Source organism: Bos mutus, chromosome 7 (assembly GCF_027580195.1).
Source record: "Bos mutus isolate GX-2022 chromosome 7, NWIPB_WYAK_1.1, whole genome shotgun sequence".
NCBI lineage: Eukaryota > Metazoa > Chordata > Mammalia > Artiodactyla > Bovidae > Bos > Bos mutus.
Window position 1 is genome coordinate 106057785 of NC_091623.1, and position 7856 is coordinate 106065640.

General features: G+C 38.5%; 1 pseudogene; it reads left to right on the top strand.

The window, feature by feature from the left end:
* The first annotated feature begins 6364 nt into the window (after positions 1–6364).
* On the top strand, positions 6365–6491 carry LOC138988720 (U2 spliceosomal RNA; annotated as a pseudogene).
* Positions 6492–7856: the final 1365 nt, after the last annotated feature.

Here is a 7856-nt window from a genome sequence, read left to right on the forward strand (position 1 = left end):
TGCGACCCCATAAATTGCAGCACGCCAGGCCTCCGTGTCCATCACCAACTCCCGGAGTTCACTCAGACTCATGTGCATCGAGTCGGTGATGCCATCCACCCATCTCATCCTCTGTCGTCCCCTTTTCCTCCTGCCCCCAATCCCTTCCAGCATATGTACTTTTAAAACATTTCAATAGATCTTGCAATTTTCCCTCCATTTAGGTTATACCAATTGACCTTCCACCAGCAATGTTGACCGCAAATCCTCACCAACATGATACGTTCTCAAACTCTTTTCTTTGCCAATCCAATGAGTAAAAAAGTGGGGTTGAACATATCTATATATTTAAGAGTTATTTTCATTTTCTTCTCTGTGAATTCTCTGTTTATAACCTTTGCCCATTTTTCGGATCAGTTCATGTATATAATACTTTTCTTTTATTGTTAGAATAAAGATGTTTATAACATTCCTTTTATATCCATTTTTCTTTCAGACTTTAAACTTTATTTCAAAAATAATGTACAGTAAAATTTTCATTTTTGGAGTACAGTACTACAAGTTTTAACAGATATATAGACACATATATGGGGCTTCCCTGGTGGCTCAGACAGTAGAGAATCTGCCTGCAGTTTTGGGTTTCATCCCTGGGTTGGGAAGATCCCCTGGAGAAGGAAATAGAAACCCACTCCATTATTCTTGCTTGGAGAATTCCATGGACAGAGGAGCCTGGTGGGCTACAGTCCATGGGGTCACAAAGAGTTGGATATGATTAGAGACTAACACAGACACACATATAGGTTTGTGTGACCACCCTCACAAATCTATATATAGGATATATAAAAGTTCAGTCATCCAGAAAACTTCCTTGTGCTGCCTCCTTGAGGTCAAACCTTCTTCCATCCCTAAACTTTGGTAACTACTGTTCCTATAGTGATGATTCTACCTTTTCCCAAATGTAACGTAAAGGGAACCATGCAGTGTAAAATTTTTTGAGACTGGTTTCTTTCTCTCAGCATAATACCTTTAAGAGTCATCCTTATTATTGTAAATATCCAATAATTCATTTCTTTTTATTGCTGAATGGTCTTCCATTGGATGAATGTGCAAAAGCTTATTTATTCATTCACCCACTGAAGAACATTTGAGTTATTTCCAGTTTTTGGTGATTATAAATAGAGCTGCATTAAACATTTGTGTGTAGGTTTTTGTGTGAAAGTAAGTTTTCATAATTGCTGTGGAAACATCTGGGTGTTGGTTTATTTTGACTGACTTTTTTTCACTATGACTACATTTTCCTGTTTTTTAAGGATATTTTGTATTGTTTATTGATATTTTATAGACTCCTTTCCCTGAAGGAAGTTTATTTTTGTCTAGTGGCCAGTTCTACTGCTGGATGATTACCTAGCGATTGTGGAGATTTGGTTTTATATTTTATTTTGCCATATTTGTGAAAAGCCAAGACCCTTTAATTTGGTGGGATTCAGGTTCTAAACTTCCCTATGAATATAGTTAGAGCCTGGTTGAAGGCTTTGTTAGGGTGGATCTAGGATAAACATAGTTCTTACTCTTAAGAGGAAAACTATCTGATATGTGGCTTGTTGTCTATAGAGTTAATGGGGGTGTTAATAGGCTTTTCTACCCACCCTGGGCTGGATTTCCAGTGTCCTCTGGCACTGCTTGATTTCCAGTATCTCTTTTTCATGCTCAAGCTCACAGCAGCCAGTCTCTGCTAAGCACAGTCGCAGGCTGTGCTTGTGAGCCCAGCTTTGGACGAGGGCTTCCAGGGAACCCCAGCATGGGCTTCTGTGTGCCTCTCGGTTAGGGCTGTTCCCTTCCGAGCACTCTGCTGCACAGTTGCCAGCTGTTTCAGCTGGTCTGAACTTTGATCTTGGCCAGTTCCACTCAGCAGGGTCACCATGCTCTGCTTGGATTTCAGCTCATGGCATTTTCATTGGGAAATTGAACCCAAGTGTATTGCTGGGGTGATTTTGCAGCTCAGTTCATGTGTGTCCTGTCTCTTAGGGGTTGCAGTTCTTGCACTGCCTCTTGTCCAGTGTTTGAGAAAAATTGCTTTCTTATTTATTTATTTCATGGTTGTTTGTAGCATAGGAAAAGTCAAGTACCAGATACTTCTATGGGAAGCGTTCTTGAATGACAGATCCAGAATGATTTATTAAGGGCAACTAAGGGTCTTCTGCTTGCAACCTAACTTTTCATCAAGGACGGGTTTGTTTTCTCAACTTTCAGAGAACTCTGTGCTGAAGGGTACTAGGGATCTGACCTGGTTTGGTAATTTTTGTGTTATTCTGTTTGCTACATTGAGTGAATTGGCAACCTTCTCCAAGGAGCTGAATCATAGCTTCTATAAAGTACACTAGGTCATGAATTTTTAATTTTCAGTCCAGTTTTACCACAGTAGTAAAAACAGTTCAATTATATGCTTATTGGGAATTTTTTATTCTTATAAATTCTAAAGTTTTATTACAGAAGAGATTAAGTTTTTCCCCTAGCACAGAATGACTTCAGGACAGTTCTGCCCATCTCAAAATGGGTCATTTTCTTTTTCTGTGTGTGGAATGGAGACAAGGTTGGTGAGGGAAAGAGAATATATAACATAGTTGAAAAACTTTGTCCTTTTATTTAACCTTGTGTTGAGTGATGACAAGTTATGGGTTGTGTCTACTAACTTTTCAAATGTGGCCATAGCACTCTTATGTCACCCTCCCCAGCTGGAGGACAAACAGGTTTTGGAATAATTCCCTAGTAATGGATAACCTGGTTTCTATATTATTTCCCTAGAGGGTGTATGACAAATTTTCAGCTATAATGCTTTTTCATTAATTCATTAATTGAAACTTTCACTGGTATTCTGTTGTGTGATGTGCTATATAATGAATACCGTTAAAGTCTCAATGGCATATAAAAACATGCATTCATTTAGTTTATGAGTTGGGTTGATTGAGGCTTGGCTGATATAGGCTGGACTCAGCAGGAGACATTGAGTTCTGCTCACCATATTTCTTATACTCCTTCTGGGACCAGTGGGTAGCCCAAACATTTTATTCTCATGGTTATGGTAGAGGTTCAAGAGAGAAAATCCAATTACCTGAGCACATTTTCAGCCTTGCCTACATTCCATCTGTTAGAATCCTGTTGGCCAAAGCAAGACACATGGCCAAGCCCAATATCAATGAAACTGTTCCTTCTATGAGAGTAAAGAAGAGGAAGTGGGTATTATTGAAGAATAATCCAATTTCCTCTAGGAAATTATTACATTACTAATCACTAAGGCTATAGAGACGAATAAGACAGTCATTTGCTCTAGGAGCACTCAAATAATTGATCCTGAACCATAAGTAGTGATCTTACTAATGGAGGGTATAGAAAAGGAGTTAAAACTCTAGTCAAATAAACAGAAACTCTCAGACTTTTAAGATTCTTTTTCCTTTTAATTTCACACCCTGGAGGATGTTGAACTTGGATTGCTGGCTATCTACCAAAGCATTGTGTTGAGCTGAAATCCCCTGCTATTAATAACCAGGTATACTGTGATTTTGAGATTTAAAGCCATGATTTCATGTTAGAAGCTGCAGTGGGCCAGGAAGCTATTTGGGTTTATAACACTTCTAAAGCACTTGGGCAAAGATGCTGGGGATTAAAGGGAAAGCATAAGCAGGTTTGTACACAGGGGCTCAGAGCTACGTGGCTTTGTTTTAGGAACTCTCAGTAAGAAAGGTATGATGAAAAAAACTGAAATATGCAGGCCATCCAAATGCATGAAACAAAAATCTAAGATCATTGAAGTGAATGACTGGAGGGATCAAGGAAGATCTTGATGGACTGCAGAGAGCAGAGCAATGGCCTGGAAATACTGGTATCTGATGCCTCTTTCCCTTTTCTGAGGACCTCTTCCTCAACAGTTAGTGTTAAGATTGCAGTTGGGCCTGAGGAAGTCTCATAAAACCTGGACAGAAGGATGGTGAAAACATCATGTTTTTTTTTTTTTTTTTTTTCTGAGTTATCCAAAATTTATGATGCTAACGTTGGGGGACCTGAACTGGAAGTCTGGCATTATGGTGGGTGCTTAGAATCCCCAGACCCTCCCAGGTCTGACTGTTGACCATGCCCAAGGAATAAAGGAAAGAAGTTAAATAGGAAAAAAAAAATTACTGAGACACAAGAAAGAATATTTCAGGTTTTGTGGATTCCACTTTGGAAATATCTGCTCTCAGCCAACTCATGTTTTTAGTTGAGGAAGTAAAGGCCTTTCTTGAGGCCACATGAGTCTATGGCAGGGCCAGGCTAGAAACAGTTCTGTGGCCTCATGGTGGCAGCTAACAGCTAATGTTTAACAATTGAGCTGAGAATTTGCTTGGCACTAGCGAAGAGTGACTCATTGGAAAAGACTCTGATGCTGGGAGGGATTGGGGGCAGGAGGAAAAGGGGACGACAGAGGATGAGATGGCTGGATGGCATCACTGACTTGATGGATGTGAGTTTGAGGGAACTCCGGGAGATGGTGAGGGACAGGGAGGCCTGGTGTGCTGAGATTCATGGGGTTGCAAAGAGTTGGACATGGCTGAGCTACTGAACTGACCTGAACTGAAGCTATTCCAAGCTATACTTTATGTAGATTGTATCCTTTTGTCTTCACTAGAATCCTATAAATTAGATATGATAATTAATCTCATCTAACAGAGGAGGTAACTGAGGTACTAAGATACCCACAAATTGTCTTTTGTCACACAGCTAGTAAGTGGGGGAACCATGTTTCAAATCAAGTAGTCTGACCCAGCGCCTGGACTCTTCATTGTTATTCTGCAGTGAGAGATCTAGATGGCAATAGCGTACATTAAAGACCCTGAAGAGATAAGGATGTCTCTCTCGGAGCCTGGGAGATCCCGAAAGTGTAAGGCAAGAGCCTTTAACTTATCCTTACAGAGAGGTGGAGCTGGAAAATATTGTAGATTGTGTCAGAACTGCCACAGGAATTCTGGCATGCCTTCTGAGCTGTCCATGGTGCTGAGCACCAGCTTCCCTTCATGCATCTTTGCTATTGCACTCATCACCAATATTTAATAATTTTCACCTGAGATGTCTAGAATTTGAAAACCAAATAGATTGAAATAAATAATAATTGCATTTGTACTTGGTTCTAAACATTTTAGATGTGTTATTTCACTACAACCCCACAGCAATTCAATGACCTTTCTTTTGAGAAAGAAATAGATAAACTACTATCATGTTAAAAGGCAGAATGAAGCAATGAGTTGTTAGAAGTATAAAAACTGGAATGTGGAAAGGAGTGATGAGAAAGTTTTTAGAGTTGGATGGAGCCTTTGAGTTGGAACTAAAGGGAGAAGTTCAGTAAGGTTAAGGACTCCAGGATCTTTCCTACCCCAGAATTTCAGGCAGTTCCTGCCAATTGAACACTCTGAGTGTGTGAAATAGGCCTTTTTGGTTTTTCCTGGACCAGCACATTCATGAGTGGGATATGTGCTGAAAAGTCAGGTAATTCACTTTATCCTCCTTCACCTAGAGATGTTACAGCTGAGGGTCACTAAAACAGTTATTCAAGGTCATACAACAAGAGAGTGCAGAGCCAAAAGAAATATAACCCAGATCTCATGTCAATACTCCACATTTATTACCTATTTCAGGATCTCACAAAGCTATAATCATGGACCGGTTCCATGAGCAATACCCAGGTGCTGAATAAAAATACATTGTACTACATTCCATGCCAAACCCACTAGAATATAATTCCTAGAGAGAATATGGATTGTGCATAGAGCACTGATAGTCTATCAGATGTACTAAGGTTCTGTTGGGAAATTAATGCTAATAGTATTGTTCCTTTTACAATCCATTTAAAACATATATCACATTAAAACTTCTATCTTTATTATGTAGTTGCTATAGTCCTGTGGTAATCTGCCTTTAAGAAAATATGCTCTTTATTTAAGAATTGACTTACTGACATTTGAATATTCACTGTGCATTTATTGGCTGAATGTTTTTGAATATGTTTATCAATCCTTTAGGACTTTAGTTTTCCCACATGTAAATGGAACTATAACACCTACCTTGTAAAGTTTCTGTAGTATTTATATGGATAGTTCTAAGAGGACAGTTGTTTTGCACATAATAAATGTTTTCTATATGATATATAGTTTTAGAATTGGCTATTTTATTAATAATATTGTAACTATAAAAAATCTTGCAACTTGTTTTGGATTTTTAAAAAATTTTAATTGCTGTACTTTTAAATTCAAGCATGCATTATATATCTTGATTTAATTTAAAAAATCAGTACTTTATGTTCCAAAATATGTTCCTTGGTCAATTCTATTAAGGTGGATAGATAGAAACACACGATGGTATTGCTTTTTGGCCTTTTGGACTAAGATCAAGTGTGGTATCTGTTCTCACCAGTTTAATATCTGATATGTCCTCTATCTGAGGACAGTATATTAAATTTCTAAATAGGTTGCAAATATGTACTGTTTCAATCCATCTATCTTTTTTTTTCCCTTGAGGATTCAGACTGGCTCTCCTGTTCCTGTTTTCTGTAGAGGAAAAACATATTTTTCTACAGATACACAGATAATAAAATTTACTGTTAACAATTTTATTCAAGTGGGAACAGTACATTTAAATGTGTGCATTAATGGAAAAAAAAAAAAAAAGAAGCACATGGTCAAATTGGAAAAGTAAGAAAGCATCAGATCATGAGGAATCTCATATGTCACGCTGACCATTTTGGATTTGATCCTGCAAGCAGTGGTCACCCATCAGAGATTTTGATCTGTGGGTCATGAGGCACAAACAGTGTCTAGGGAAAATGAGTTTGACACAGGACACAATGGAGACAGGTAGGGAAATTTAAACATTATCGCTCATGTAGAAGTTGATAATTCCCTGTATTAGATCTGTCCATTGGAAGTGTGAAGGCAGGAAAAGACCTGTGAGGTCACTACTAAGGAAGATAGAAAGTACTTGGTTAACGGATATGAGGGAGAAGAAAGAGATGAAAATAATTGTGGAGTTTTAAGCCTGAGTGATGAGGCTTGACAGCTTGACAGAAAAAGAGATTATCTAGAGGGAGACCTGGATGTGGATAGGGAATCAGTTTGGATCTGATCCTGTTTTACAAATTGTGAAAAAATGTGATAATAAGCAGATGTATTGACTCCTTTATATATAAATCAGTTGAATGAAAAATTTCAAGTACATTTAAATATAATTTCTTTAAAAAATTCCACTGCTACCCGTCTCTAGTATTTTTTTTTTTATTACTCTTCAATTTTATTTTTTGATGTATCAAGGTTCTTAGTTGCAAGCAAAAGAAACTGTTTCTGGTTGACTTAAACAGGGAAGCAGTTTATTAAAGTAATATTGATTTGCTTATAGAATGGGAAGATTGGAGATCCAGGCTCAGAATGGGTTTAGAAACAAGGGATCATGAGCAGCAGCCACATCCATGGCCAAAATCATGCTAAGAACCAGCCTGCGAAGACACTGCTGTCCCTCTGCATAGTGTTGGGTGCTGTGGCTTGTGCTGTCACTGGTAATGGACAGAGAATGCTATCGCTGACTCTGACGTCTTTGGAAATTTGAAGCTTCTGCTGCCATTGTTGCTCCCACATCCATAATAGAGTCTCCTCTATTCCTGCCTATTTGTATCACTAGGTTCTTACTCAAAGACCAGGGTAGAGACATCTGGTTGGGCAAGCCCATGTCTTATCCCCTAGCTGAAAGATGTAAGGGTCTTGCTTATCACTGTAAAGGAAGGGTCTTGCTTTTCAGCCTTATGGTGAGAGGTGGACCCTGCCTCCCACCAAGATTCCTAAGAAGGAACATTCATAGTTATA